At 37.0% G+C, this 15,698-nt stretch overlaps 1 protein-coding gene across 3 annotated transcripts in view; it reads left to right on the top strand.

Moving 5' to 3' along the window:
* Brip1 (BRCA1 interacting protein C-terminal helicase 1) overlaps positions 1 to 15,698 on the top strand; it is a 135,536-nt gene that overhangs the window by 71,870 nt on the left and 47,968 nt on the right. The window lies entirely within an intron of this gene.

The following is a 15,698-nucleotide window of genomic DNA, read 5'->3' as shown; positions in this document are numbered from 1 at the left end:
CTGGTACCAGGGCTTGAACCCAGGACCTTGCACTTGCCAGGCAAGTGATTATTCTACTTAGCTATCATCTCTCCAGCCCTACTCGTTGCTTCTGATGTATCCTTTACATTTCCAAATTCAACTTGTGACATAAAAAATATGTAAGAAACTAGGACTTCTTCTTAGGAAGCTGACTTGGAAACACAGGAAATTGGGAGGGAGGAGCAGTGGAAGGCTCCCTGGCAAACACTGCTCCTGTCGATATCTTGTTCCTGATATTTTGTGCACTGTGCTTTACTTATTCTGTGTTGCACAGTTAAGTGTGGTGATGTCTTTTCCTCTCTCTGTCTTGCCCTTATTGTCTCTCTCCCTTAATGTGGTGCTGGATTTTTCTGTACTAGGCAAGCACTCTCTCTCTGAGCTGTGTCCCCAGTCCGCCCTTAATTACCTTTCAACCTTGTCTTTTTTTTTTTTTTTTTTTTTTTTTTTTTTGTACCAGGGATTGAACTCAGGACCTTGCTTGCCAGGCAAGCACTTATTCTACTGAGCTATCTCCCCAGCCCTGAACCTTAAGTCTTTAGAGGTAATAGAAATCTTTTTTCATTTTAAGACCAGGCCTTGGTAAATTGTTTAGGCTGGGCTCCAAATTGTGGTCATCCTGCCTCAGCCTCCCAAGTACTGGAATTACTGATGCATGCTACCAAAGCTGGCTAATATGAATGTCCTATAGTCAGCATATAATCGGACCATGTTTTTTTTCTTAAATTAATTCTGTGTCTACATTTTCATTGGGAAGTTTAGTTTATCTACAAAGCAGTTATTACATATATAAAGCAATTATGGATTAAAAATGTTGCTTCTTTTTAAAATTTTGTTGTGATGGATTTTGATTTCCTTCTCCTTTGATATTCATTTATATTCTATAGATATTTCTTGGTATTTACCATGAGGATTATAGATATTATATTATCCCAAAGTTACAATAATAGATTTGAATTCATATTAAATTATATACAAAACTAGTTCTAAACAGCTCCCTTCATCTTTATATTATTATTACAGATTTGCTGTATGTATATTATGTGCCCAATAACATGGATTGTTTCATTTTTGTTTTTGTTTTTGAGACAAGGTCTTGCTCTGTAGCCTAGGCTGGACTTAAACTCACTATGTAGCACAGGCTGGCTTTGACCTCTTGATGATCCTCCTACTCTTACCTCCTGAGTGCTGAGATTGTAGTCATGTACCATCACACTCAGCTCAGATTTACAGTTTTCATGTATATTTTTAATCCTATTATAGAAAACAAGAAAGGAGTTACAAACAAGAATTACCATAATAGTGAATTTATATTCATCTGTATACTTACTTTTATTGGAGATTTTTATATATTCCAAGTGCTTGAAGCTGCTGTTTTGTGTCCTTTAACTTTAAAGTAAAGGATTCTGGCTGGGGAGATAGCTCTGTGGGCTAAGTGCCTGCCTAGCAAGCACAAGCACCCAAGTTCAGTCCCCAGTACCACATGCTGTGCCAGCCCTGTGCTGTGCTGGCCACTGAGACCGGCTGTGGTGGCGCACACCTGTAATCTCAGCTGGGAAGGCTGAAACAGGAGAATCACTATGAGTCCGAGCTGCACAGATAGACCCTGTACCGAATAAATAAAGTAATAATTTTAAAAAATGAAAAAATGATTCCTTTTAGAATTTCTTATAGAGCAAGACTAAAATAATGAACTTGTTTTTATTTGTCTTGATATGTCATAATTCTTTCATTATTTTTGAAGGACAGTTCTGGCAGATAACAGAATTCTCGATAGTTTTGGCAGATATAGGATTCTTTTTTTCTTAGTACTTTAAAAATATTATCATCATTGCTTCTGACATTTAGGGTTACTGATTGTACCTAGGATCCTTTGTGCTAAGTTTACCTTCTCTTTCCACTTTCCGGAGTCTCTGACTTTGGCCTTGTGCACCTTAATTGTCTCACAGTTTGGATGCTTTGGATCGTTCTTTGAGTTTATTGAGCTTCTGTATTTGTAGACTAATGATTTACAACATTTTTGGAAGGCTTTCAGCTATTTTTTGGGAAATATTTATAAATTAGTAAAAATAAAAATTGTAATGCAAACTGTCACAATTTATGCAATACAGTTGATATTGTACTTATATAGAAATGTAAGTTTTCCTTCTTTCTTTTTTCTTGTTAAGATAATACTTGTGATTTAACTTGGGCCTTCCAGTGAGTTACATTCCCAGCCCTTTAAAAATATTGATTGATTGACTGATTGATTGAGATAGGGTCTTGCTGAATTCCTTAGGCTGGGCCCAGACTTGCGATCTTCTTGTCTCAGCCTCTTAGAATGCTGGAATTACAGATGGTCCCATCATGCCTGACTGGAAATGTATAGTTTTAAATCTTATTAGAAAAAAAATTAAATCATAATCTGTACTTCCACCTTAGAAACCTTAGAAAAAGAAATGGAAAACAAAGCAAGCAGAGGAAAGGAAACGATGAAGATAAAAAGATGAATAAAGTAGAAAACAGTTAAATCATAGAAACAACCCATGAAACTAAGAACTGTCTTCATTTTAAAAATGTATTGGTAAAATGAATAAAATCTAGCAAGGCAAGTCAAGGTAAAAAGATAAATTACTAGTATCAGAAATTAGCCAGGTATGGTGACGCACACCTGTAATCCCAGCACTTGGGAGGCTGAGTTGGGAGGATTACCATGAGTTTTAATCCAGCCTGGCTTATATAGTGAACTCAAGGCCAGCCTAAACCACATAGCAAGACCTGGTCTCAAAAAACAAAACAACAAAACAAATTATAGGGAACATCATAAATTTTACATCAAGGTGTGCTTGAAACAACCTTATGTACAGTATTTAAGCAACTTACATGAACGATTCTCTAAAGACCAGATTGTCAAAATTGCTAAAAAGAATTAAAGAATTAAACTATGTTGGGAAAGTAATTAAAATCTTCCCACAAAGAAAAGTGTAGGGCTGGCATGTAGTGCAATTGTAAAGCCCTTCTCAACACATGCAAGGTTCTGGGTTGCAGCTGCAATGCTACAGGGCAAAATATGTAGGCTCAGTTGACCTTTTTGGTACATTCTACCAAGAAAAAAAATACCAGTTTTGCACAAACTTAGAAAAGAGGAAGAGGAAGGACTTCCTGCAGTATCAGGCACACATAACTCTGATAGCAAAACTGAAGAAGAATATTATAACACTTACAGGCCAATGCAAGGCCAACAGTTATCACCAAAAATTTAGTAAATATATAATAAAAAGGATTGAAAAAAAAAAAAAGTATTGTACATCCCTACTGGAGTGGGGGGATTTATTCCAGGGAGTCAACCTTAGTTTATTTTCAAAAGTCAATCTATTTAGTATAGCAAACCAACAGGTTATAAAGGAGAATAACAACATATTTATCTCAAACAGTATAGATGATGCATTTATGAAATTTAACATGTATTCATGATGTAAACTTAGGATACAAAGAACGACCTGATTAAGGAATCTATGAAAAACACAGTTAGCATCCTACTAGTGTCAGACTGAATGATTTGCCTATTTTTAGAAATGTAAATTGTATTTTATCCAGTTTAGTGAGGAAGAAAAAGAATTAAAATACAGAGATTTGAAAAGAAATGCAGTTATATTTGCTCAAACATTGTCATGGTACACTTTGAACATTCTAAAAAATCTACAAAAGATATTAGAATTCAAAACTGAATATAGCAAATCTATAAGGAGGTCATTATATACACATTGTATGTAATAGCAATGGACAATTGCAGAATAAAACAGTACTGTTAGAATAGCATAAAAATCACGAAATCTGTCCATGATACTGAACACTGATGTGTACAAAATATTAAAGCCTACATATAAAGCCTATATAAATGTAAGGAGATATTCATAGATTAGAAGTTTCTGTACTGTAAGGAGAATCCTGAAGTTGATATATATGTTCAAGTCAATTTAAAAAATTCCAACAGACTTTTGCTCCCCAGAGAAATTGATACGTTGATTTTGTAATTCACACAAAATGCAAATAATATAGATTATAAAATAAATTTATTCATTTTTTTATTTTAGGGAAGGGTCTACAGGGTGTTCATTGTCACACTGCTAGATCAGACTCATACTTACAGCCTCCCAAGAGCTGGGATGATAGGTGGACACCACCACGCCCAGTCTCAGTTGCCATCTCAGCCCACCCCAGGGGCAGGGCTGGCACGGCAGACCTGGGGATCAAACTCCTGGCCCCTGTGCCTGCTTGAAGGCACTTTAATCCGCTGAGCTATTTAGCCGGCCCTATTAAAATAAATTGAGAAAAATAAATGAAAACAGGGGACTTAAATATTGGTTTTCAACATTTACTATAAAGGCATAGTAATTAGATATTGGGTATGGACCTAAGGATAGATATATATTATAGTATAACAAAATAGAGACTAGATATCTTTCTGTAGTTAGCTTTATTGACATGGGGCCAAGGCAGATTTATGGAAAAATGGCAGTCTTTTCAAGAAATGTCGCGTGGCTCATTTGTATTTCCATATGGGATAAAATGAATATTGACCTTTTATAATCTTATAGAATGGTGATGCATGCTTATAATCCCAGCTGTCAAGATTATGAGTTTGAGGCCAGGACTGTGTATGTATGTAGTTCATATGTAGAGTGCTTACCTAGCATGCACAAGCCCTTGGTTCAGTCTCCAGCACTGTACAATAAACAAACAGTCAATTAAAGAAGGAAAGAAAGAAAAAAGTAAAGAAAAAGTAAGCACACAGATTGCACGAAGAAAGAACTGTTAACAAGAAGGGCTATTATCCCTGAGCCTGGTGGACAACTATAGGACTGCTGAAGAGTTCCAGAGAGAGATGCTGGTCTGTGCAGGGGCATAGAATGCGCTAGAGAGGCACCAGAAGCTGCAGGAAGAGCAGGAGAAAGCTACTAGGGAGCCACCAGCTCCAGTTACAGAGTAGGGTGGCTGGGAGCTGTCCGGAGCTTCTGACACTCACAGCTTGGGACTGTAACACCAGACTGCGGGGCACACTCAAAACTTGGAGCTCCAGCACTAAGAAGTGACAGCCACAAACAAACCCATTAGCCACTGCTGACAGCAAGGGCGTTCATGCTTTTATGTAGACTGAACAAGAACCCTCTGTTGGTTCCTAAGGTCTTAGAAGCTGCTGCGGGGACCCTCCTCTTTACAGGGCCCTGAAGAAGAGAGTGGGCAATCCTTTTTCTGGACATGTTACATAAAATGGAGCCGTGTAATTTATGGCCTTTTGTGTTAGGAGTCTTCAGTTCACATGTCTTCAAGGTTCATGTGTGTTGTGATTAGGCATGATAAAGCTGGGTTTTCTCTTTTGTTCACTCATTCATTTGTTCGTTCATTTTTTTTTAATTCTATATGACTTTTATTTTTATTTTATATTTTTGATGGTGGGCATTTTTTCCCCATAATTTTATTGATAAACAAATAGCAATGAGACATTTTCAAATCAAATTGGTAGGACAGTTTCAATAATTAACACATTGCATACATTCTTCCTAGTGGTTAATTGCTGTACAAGTTTGTTCATTTTTTAAGAGTCTTGCTGTGTAGTTCAGGCTGGCCTCAGACTTGCGGTGTTCATCCTGCCTCAGCCTCCTGAGTGCTGAGATGACAGAAATGTACCACCATACCCTGTTTAGCTGGGTTTTTTTGTTTAGTGTATCAAGAGGCCTTCAGTAGTTAGCTGGGCTACAGGCTCACTGGAGAGTTGACTGGAGACAGACGCACTTCCAAGCCTATTGGTTTGATGGCAGAATTTATCTCCTTATGATTGTCAGATGTAGTACCCAGTTTCTTCCTCTTAGGTCCTAGTGGCTGCACTCAGATCCTATGTGAGTGGCCCTCTCAATAGTAAGATAGCTTCTTCAAAGACCACAGGATCTCTTCTCAGGAGAGGGCCCATCTGTCTTACAAGGATGCTTCCCCGAATAAGTCATGCCTATTCAGGATGATTTTCCTTTTGATTAATTCAGGATCAATTGAAGTGTACTTGAATTACATCTACAAAAATCCCTTCACCTTTGCCATAGAAGAGAACCTGATTATAGGACTGAAGTCTTATTTTCATTACCGACTCACATTAAAAAGTGAAGTATACATAGGTTATATACAAGAAGGAATAGAAGAGCTATCTTAGACTTATTCTTATCACAATAATTAATTTGTCAGTGTCAGAAAAGGTCTGAGAAGTCCATTACAGGAGAGACTTTGCCTTGGTATCTGAGAAGACTGCTAAAAGTGAAATGATACTTGCGAGATGCAGTTAGGCAGCAAAGTTTTCCTGACTAGCACACAACATGCCCATTGTCAATGCTTGTTGAATTAACTCTCGAATATGACTTCCTAGTTCAAGTCTTTCTTACTGTATTTGAATTCATAGATATTTTAGAGTGATGTAATTCCATATATGTCCTAATAGTTCATATTGAGAAAGAATCTTTAGTATTTTTATTGGCTTTCTTTAAAATACTGTTTATTCACAAAGAGAACCTTGCTTATATTACATTTGAGATCTTTCTGAGAAATCTGATAACTTTATATTTGTTTTTATTTTTTTCATGGAGGAAATGATTGGATACATATTTTGTGCAAAGGATTTGCTAAGCTTTGTTAAATCTCCACACATGAAAAAGTTAACTCTTCAAAATTTTTTTCATCGTAGTGTAAAATAAGTGCAAATCCTACAGCAAAGGACAAAATCTAAAAGTCATTATAGAGAACAAAAGGAGTGATACTAAAAATTGAAGTAGGAAGAGATCACATTGGACTGAGTGAAGGAGGGGAACAGCATTTTATCAAGTATTAAAGGCATCTGCATCTCCACTGCAGATGTGAAGGAGACAACACTAGCAAAGTCACATGAAATATTTTTATATGCTGGGGATATAGCTCAATGGCACAAGTGCCTCCTGGCAAGTGCAAGGTCCTGAATTTAATCTCTGATACAAAAATACATAATTTTTTTAATTAAATAATCAGTTTAGCTTAGTTTGTGTGAAAATACTATGGAAAGACTAGACCTGAGATTATACATTTTCTTAAAAGAAATATAGGAAGAAGCCTGCAGCTTTATAAACTACCTCTGATGGGTATTTTTTTCTTGTATTTCTAGATAATCAGAATGAGTGATTTACTCAAACCTTAATAATTCACTGAGAGTGAAGTTAGTTTCCTTTTATTATAAACTGACTTAGTTGTGTAAGTAAAGTTTTAAGATGAGAAAGTTGTCATTTTAGATTTTCCCTCACATTTTCTTTCAGAGCTTTCTAAAGTTACCAGAGATTACAAAATTTTTTTTGTGTGTGAATAATGTTACTTCTCCACTAAAATAAAATTTACTTTTAGTCTTTTGTCATTTAACTGGTAGCAACACTGTTTTAGAACTCTGTGAGAGAGATCATTTTTATGAGAGGACGAATTTCTAAGTTTTGTTATGGATAGAAAGTTTCCATTAAGTAATTTTGAAAAGAGACTATCTGGTGCCAGAGTAGCAACTTGGGTCACTTTATTTGTCCATTGCATACTTTGATTTTCTCTTACATCTTTATGAATAATATGCATAAACCATTTTCCCTAAGGAACATTTCACATTCACCACTAAATGTCAAGTAAGAAATAAAATGCAAATGTTTCTGTTCAATTTTTGGTTGTATTATTCAGCATTAACTTTATATGTTGAGAAATGTATAAATGCCAGTAGTAGTTTGGTATGTTTCTCATTTTGAAGCTACTTAATATAAAGCAAAAACTGAATTGGAATTTCTTTTTCCCCAATGCTAGGATTGAAGCCAGTGCCTTTTGTATGCTGGGCAAGTGGTATGATACTGAGCTACACTTTCAACTCTAAATGCCTGTATTTGAAAGATATTTTTTGTTGTTGTGTAGATGGTTAAGAGTTCTATAGATGACCAATTTACCTTATTTTAAATGATTGGTTGGGCCTTTTTAAGAAACATTTTTTTTCTACATTGTATGGTGCTGAGGCCTTTGGGCTGTGGTGGGAAGGTTGAATTCTTGGTTTTCTAGTCCATTGCTGTTTTTACACTAACACTGTAGAGTGTACTAGAAGAGATGTGATTGATCTGATAATTACTAATTTGACCTATATGTTTTTGAGAATAGTATATATTGGTAATATCTGTATTTATATTTACTTTTTACATTTGAGCCTAATTATTATCTTTTAGAAAATAAATATCAGAACTACAATGGAAGTATAACTGCTTTAATGAGTGAATGAATATTCTGAAAAATAATAAGGCAGCTGGAAAGTAGCAATTTAAATGTTTTTTTTTTTTTTTTTTTTTTTTTTGCTTTTCTTTCTTCTTTGTGTATGTATGTACGTACAGAGTTTTTTTTTTTTTTTTTTTTTTTTTTTTTTTGCGGAACCGGGGATTGAACTCAGGCCCTTGCGCTTGCCAGGGAAGCACTTATTCCACTGAGCCATCACCCCGGCCCGTGTTGTCCATTAATAACTTGCATACATTTGTGCCATTTTTGGTTCCAGATAAGCTCTAGAAAATATATTGATTATAATTTTTTTAAGTGAAAAATGTAGGGAAAAATAAAGGCACAGCATTAAGATTAAACTAGAGGCAAGGGTGGCCAGGTAACCCAGTTTTATGAGGCAGGGATTTAAGTAGAATATATAGACGCTCAAGTCATCTTAACCCCCTGTGCTTTTTTTACTTCTTGGTTCTCATTTTTCAAAAATGAAAAGCTAGATATAGCTTTTTAGATAAAGGAAATGCTTTTTCGTGAAAGGCCTAGCAAATTGGTTAAATATAACTTAAAATTAATTGGCTATGATTTTTTTCATATTAAAGGAGATTTTTTTGAGCTTAATAGAAGCTAGAAGACTTGGAGACACCATATCTTCTCACAGTCTTTAAATATCTTTCTTCGTAGCAGTACCTAATTTTTCTTTTTGGCTGACAATTTCATATTAACCCCTTTTGAGTTTTTTTATAATTAGCATTACTCCATTAATGAGTGCTCTATTCCCATAGCCTGAGTATTTCCAGGAAGGCCCCACCTTAACAACAGTATTGCTTTGAAGATTTAGCTTCATGAACATTTTAACAATATTCTAATCCATTCACATGGGATATTTTTCTGTAATCTTTAGTTTCTTTTGTCAACCTTTTACTGTTTTAGTATATAAGTCTTTCACTTTACTTAAATTTGTGTTATATTGTAACTATTGTAAACAGGATTTTTCTTTTTTTTGGATAGTGTGTGTATGTGTGTGTGTGTGTGTTAATTGTATTATGTCTTGATTACTTTTAGCATTATGTATCTTCCTGCAACTTTACTGTATTTGTTAGTTTCTAACAGATTATTTGATTGAGTTTTAAAGTTTTCTATATAATGATTATTTTGTAAGCAGACAATAACTTCTTTTTCCTTTGCTATTTGCATGTTTTTAAAATGTTTTTCTCCTGCCTAATTGCTTTGGCAAGGGCTCCCAATACTTTATTACATAGAAGTGAGAACAATGGACATCCTTGTCTTGTTCCAGATTAGCGAAAAAAGGCTTTCATTTTTTCTTTTTTGAGTATGTTAACTGTGGGTTTTTCATAGATGACCTTTACTGTTGTGTTGAGGTACATTCCTTTCTATCTAATTTGATGAGAATTTTTAATGTGAAAGGATGTTACAATTTTGTCAAATGGCTTATCTGTATATAATGATTATGAAGTTTTTTTTTCATTTTGTAGATATTTTAATAGAAGTTCCTGTGTTTTATTTTCTCATAGTTTTATTTGAATACAGTAATAATGAAGAGTATACTCATTTTTATGATAACTAAAATTTTATTTTAAAAAATTGCTGGGGGTGTGATGGTACACACCTGTAATCCCAATTACTTGGTAGGCTGAGGTAGAACTACAAGTTTGAGTCTAGCCTTAGTGCAATTCTTTCTGAATTAAAATTTAAATGTGGGCTGACTGGGGATGCAACTCAGTGCTCCTAAGGTTCAATCCCCAGTAACATCACCATCATCATCAATAACAACAATAACACAACCTTACAAATTTATACTTTATTTTTATTACTCTTTAAAATGGACCATTTTATTTCTAACATATGCTACCAGTAGGTATATATCAACTGAATAAAAGAAAGTAAACATTTCTTAAATATTAGTACTTGATGAAACAAACGGTGAAGTATCATCTTTAGATGGAAAAATGATAGATTTTACTTATGAAATAAATTATGTGAATAAGATTACAAAAGATGGTAGTCTGCTTAGGCAAAACTATTAAAAGCATTAAGACTTGAGTACTGGCTATTAAAATGAGTAAATGGCAATATTATAAAGTTAAACACATGCCAAAAAACATTTTCCAGAGAACTGGGATTGTAACAATACCATTAATGAGGGCAAAGAGGTCTTAATGCAATTTGCACTTTCTAAAGTTTCAAAAAAGAGGCTTTGAGTTAGTGCATTATTAATGTACTGAACATCTGGAACCGTGTAAAGCTATGGACACTGAGCAAATGCAGAATTTCCCCACTAGTTTGCATTCTAACTTACTGCCTCCCTGGTGCAATATTGGCTTCAAGATGTCTGACAAAGTAAAATGACAATGTCCAGATAAGACACAGATGTTCCAAGGTATCTTGTAATTTGTGAGATTTGACTTTTAAAAGATTGCTTCAAAGGTAAACAAATCCAAATGATGTGGACACTGATTGCTAAATTCCTTCATCTCTGTGCCTCCACAATTGGCAAGTTGTTGGTGCTGAATAGTGCTTACCTTTATGAGCTATTCAGCAAAATGATTTTTAACAGAGGTAACCTCACATTTTCAACACATGTAAGCCTTAAAGCCTAAGAGAGAGCTCTGTCTCGTTGTATTTTCCTATAAATTATTTCATCTTTAGGATACCTGAGATTTTTTACAATAAATTGAGTTGTGTGCTTATTTTTGTGATTGCATTGGCAAGAAGAAAGTAATTAAGTTATATGAATATGCACTTTGAGTGTCACCTGTAGACTGAAAAAGCTGTAAACTTAAATATTTGTTATCTGAAATGAAAAATTTTCTGTACATCATTTTCACTAAAATGATTGTGTGCTTATGCTGTAGCACCACCACACCAATTGGCATGTAGCCCGTGCAGCTTTTAATGGAAGGATTTTAAGGTACTTGTTATGGTTTGTGTCTAGAAGTTCCCCCAAAGCCTAGTATAGTCGTGGGGTGGGCTTTTGGAGTTTTTCATTGATTCATGGCCCAATGCTCAGTTGCGGGTGTGAGTGCTACGTGTGCCCTGGGCTGGGCAGCCTGTATACAACATAAGGGAGGGAAAGAGGCTTACTCTCTGCTGCTCCTCCTTGGTGCTCTTGTTGCTTTGGCTCTTTTCTGCCAACAAGAACTATCATCCTCTGCCATATGCCACCAGACCTTGGAGCTGGCCAAGTATGGCCTAAAATTTCCACAAACTGTGAGCTAAAAAAACCTTTCCTTTCTTAATTCTGGACATCAGGTATGTTGTCTCAGCAATGAGAAAAAGCAAGCAAGACATTTTGGTACCTGGAGTGGAGCCACTGCAGTGACTATACCTGACCATGTGGCTCAAGTGCCTTTGGAGATGAATGGCTTATGGCAAGAGTTTGGAAAGGTTCAGAGATGTTGCCTGAAAGAGTAGCTCTGGAACTCTTAGGCTGTTCTGTATGGGAAATTCTGGTCAGAGGTCAAAAGACCCAAATGCTGATAAAAATCCTGCCAGTAAAGACCAGGCTCAGGAGGTTTCTACTGGGAAGGACCACATTGGGTGCTAGACTCCAGATAATGTATGTTATAGCTTGACAAGAGTTTGTCTGCATTTTGCTCGTGTCTAGAGACTTTTCTTGAGGCTGAGATTAAGGGTAGCAGAGCAATTTGACAGAAGAAATTTTAAGGCAGTTAAATGTTGAGGTAGTGACATGGCTACTGTTGAGGGATTTTAGCCACATTTATGTTAAAAATTGACAACAAAGAGCCCAATGAGGTGATTTAAAATGTTATGAGTCTGGCCAGAAAAGAAGCCCCAGTAGCTGTGGACTACAAAGATAGCGCTGAGAAGATCTTGATTGTTGAGAAGGATCAAGAACTGGAAAAGGTGGCTGGAGGGCATCACAAAAAGCAGCAAGTCTCCACCCTTTGCAGCCTCAAAACTATAAAGGTGAAAGACTGCTTTGAGGAAAAAAAAAAGCTACTTAACACCACGTTTCAGAATGGTGGCAGTGGCCACATCAGGTTCCAAAATGGTGGCAACCACACCCAAGTTCCAGAATGGCAGCAGCATAGAGTATTTGTTCCTCAAAATCAGGTATAGGGTACTCAGTGATCCAAGCACTTGACCCCTACAGCTGAGGGGAAAAAAAAGCCTGACTACTGCTCCAGCTGTCAGTGGACCTTGGTATCACCCACATGGCACTTGTTTTAGGCATTTATAAAATGCAAGAGAGTTCTGAGGCTAAAAAGGCTTCCAGCTAGTTTTCCAAAGGCTTGGGAGGCCAGGCATTGTGCCCTTGAGCGGGCAGTGTGTGAAGCTGTAAATGTAAAACAGGGTACAATGGAGACTCCAAAAGCTTGAAAAAGCCAGGAACATGGATTGTCTGAGGAAAACTACAAGGTGGAAACAAAGTGGGCCCAAGAGGGAAGCCATGGGAGCTACAGCCACCGGAAGTGCCATGGGGGTCGAACCACATAGAGCTCATGATTTGCCTCAGATTGCCTCAGATGTTAAATGTGAAACTACAAGACTTAAGGTTTGCCCTGCTGAATTTTGGACTTTCTTTGATCCCAGTGCTTTGTATCCCCATTTGTACTTTTGGAAATTGTAGTGTTTCTCTTGTCATTAAATGTAGAAAGTGTTTTAACTTTTCATTTGTATAGGGGCTCACAGCCAACAGTTTGTCTTACATCTTGGAGGAGACTTGGGACTTGCACTTTTCAGCAATGCTAAAACTGATAAGACTGTGGCAACTTTTAGAGTGAAATACTTTTGGACTGAAATATCTTTTACATAAAGGGATGTGCATGAATCTTTTGGGGGGTCTGGGGTGGAATGTTAGGAGATGTCCTCCAAAAGCCTAATACAGTGGTGGGGTGGGCTTCTAGAGTTTTTCATTAATTTGTGGTCCAATGCTGAGATTATGTGTGTGAGTGCTACACCTGCCCTGGGGTGGGCAGCCTGCTTACAATATAAGAGAGGGAAAGAGGCTTGCTCTCTGCTGCTCCTCCTTGGTGTTCTTGTGGCTTTGGCTCTTTTCTGCCACCAAGAATTGTTGCCCTCTTCCATGTGCCACCCGGCCTTGGAGCCAGACCAGTGTGGACTAAGATCTCCACAAACTGTGAGCTAAAAAAACCTTTGCTTTCTTAATTCTGGACATCAGGTATTTTGTCTCAGCAATGACTGAAAAGTAACCAAGATAGTACTTAAAAAATATCTCCACTGAAAAGATTAAAATAAACTCACTGTGTTTGTTATAAACATTGCTCATAATCAGCAAATCTTCCCCTTTTCAGAATGTTCCTTGTATTTGTTTACCTGAACCAGAATTGGGTTATACCCAGAGGATGCGCCACTTCCTACTCCGCCCTTTCAGATTGTGACCGTATTTTCCTTTCATAAGTGTACAGATTTAATACCCAGGTTGTTCTCCATCGTGTTTTCTAAACTTTCTCCTATTTTCTTCTTTAAAAGAAAGAGAAGAAGCAAGGGAGCAAAGGGGCAGGGGTGTTATATATGAAGGCTGGGAAGAAAAAGGAAAAGGAACAAAAGGAAGTGCTTGTGAGACTCAGTAACAAAAATGGTAGTCTCTGAACTCATGTCTTTAAGTTGTGTCGCTCTTTCCCCTTCACCCTTATTTTCATCCTTCAGATCACTTTAATATTCTTTTATTGAGGATTTTGGTGCCTGATTTATAGTTGTTTTTTTTTCCCCCCCTTCTTATGTTCCTCCCTGATCTTCCATGCTATGGGCCTTTCTTTTTCATTCATTTATTAAATTTATTTAGTACTTTCATGTGTCAGGTACTCACAATCAGGACTAAACAAAACAGACAAAAATGAGTGCCATCTAATATTTCAGGGATGAAAGACAGGAAATCAGATATGTAGAAAGATACTAAGATGCCAGATGATGTTATAGACTGAATATTTGTGTTTCAGATTTCTTATGTTGAATCCTAATCGCCAGTGTGGTTCTGATTGGAGATAGGTTCCCTGAGAACATAATTAAGATTAAAGGAAGTTGCCCTGGTTGGGCCCTGATCTGTAGAAATAGTGTGCTTGTAGCAAGAGGTACCACAGAGCTCCCTGGCTCTTCTGTGCCCAAGCACAAAGAAAAGCCATGTGAGGACCTGGAGAAAAGGGGATAATTGACAAGCTAGGAGGTGAGCTCTCTCTCAGCAGACATCAGGTTGGCCAACACTTCTGTCCTCCAGGGCTATAATTTCTGTTGTTTAAGTGATTCAGTTTGATATTCTGTTACAGCAGCCCAAGGGCTTAATGCAGGTAGTGTCAGTGCTGTGTAGAAAACTAAAGCAAGGAAGGGGAAAAAGAGAATTGTGGGGATATAGGAAAAGATGGTTCAGAGTTTTAATTGAACAGTTTAGGAAGGCTTGTCTGAGGGGATGGTACTGCATGAAAGTCTAAAGGAGAAAAGGGCAAACCATTCTGATTGGGGTTGAGGGGTAGAAGGAACCTTGAGGCTTGGATTTAACAATGAGGAAATCAGTATGACTGGAGCAGTGTGGGGATTAGGTACGTGAGCAGCATCACTGGAGATGTGATCCAAGAAGTAACTGGAGTAAAGCCACGCTACTTTAAGGATTTAGATTTTATTCTGTATGCAACAGAAAGCATGTGGAGACAATTTAGAGTTTTAAAAGGATTATGCTGGCTGCTATGTGGAAAATGGACTGTAGAGAACAGAGGAAGAAGCAGCAAATCCTTCAGCGTTCCTTTCAGATTATTATCTATAGTTCAAATATTTCTCCCTGTCTTCACTGTTACAACCGTCCTTGCCAGCACTCGCGTGGAAGGATTTGCTGATGGATTAGATGTGCAGCATGGTAGGAGGAGAGGAGGTAAAGTTTTCTTGCTGTGCCCTTTCGTTTGTATGCATTCTCCTGCTCATCCATCTCTCCTACAGACAGGCATTCTTAGTTTCACCTTTTGTCCTAGTTTCCCAATTTATAGTTTATTTTTGGCCTCTGCATATCACATCCGTATATGCAACTGCTAGATCAGCATTTTAATTTGAGGATTTTAAGGACAACAGAGTTGTGACTTGCTTCCAGTCTTTGCCCCTTCCCCACATTGCCTGTGTGAATAAATGGTACTATATCTGTATTTGGATCAATCGGCTATCAGTGAGGCTTCTTTAGACCTTTTCTCCCTCTCCTGTCATAGCCAATCAAATCATCTTATTCCTTTAAAAGTTTGATTTGGGGTATGTGTGGTGGTGGTACTAGGGACTGAACCCAGGGACACCTGCAATGCATTTGTAGACTGCTTTTTTCATTTTGAGACTAGATCTCACTAAGTGGCCCAGACTATTCTCAGACTTTCACAAGATGCTCCTGAGTAGCTGGAATTCTGACTTGCCACCATGCTTGTAAATATAAATATAAA

This window comes from Octodon degus, unplaced genomic scaffold (assembly GCF_000260255.1).
Source record: "Octodon degus isolate 3935 unplaced genomic scaffold, OctDeg1.0 scaffold00164, whole genome shotgun sequence".
Taxonomy (NCBI): Eukaryota; Metazoa; Chordata; class Mammalia; order Rodentia; family Octodontidae; genus Octodon; species Octodon degus.
The sequence above is the reverse complement of the archived record's forward strand: the minus strand, read 5'-3'. Positions and strand labels throughout refer to the sequence as shown.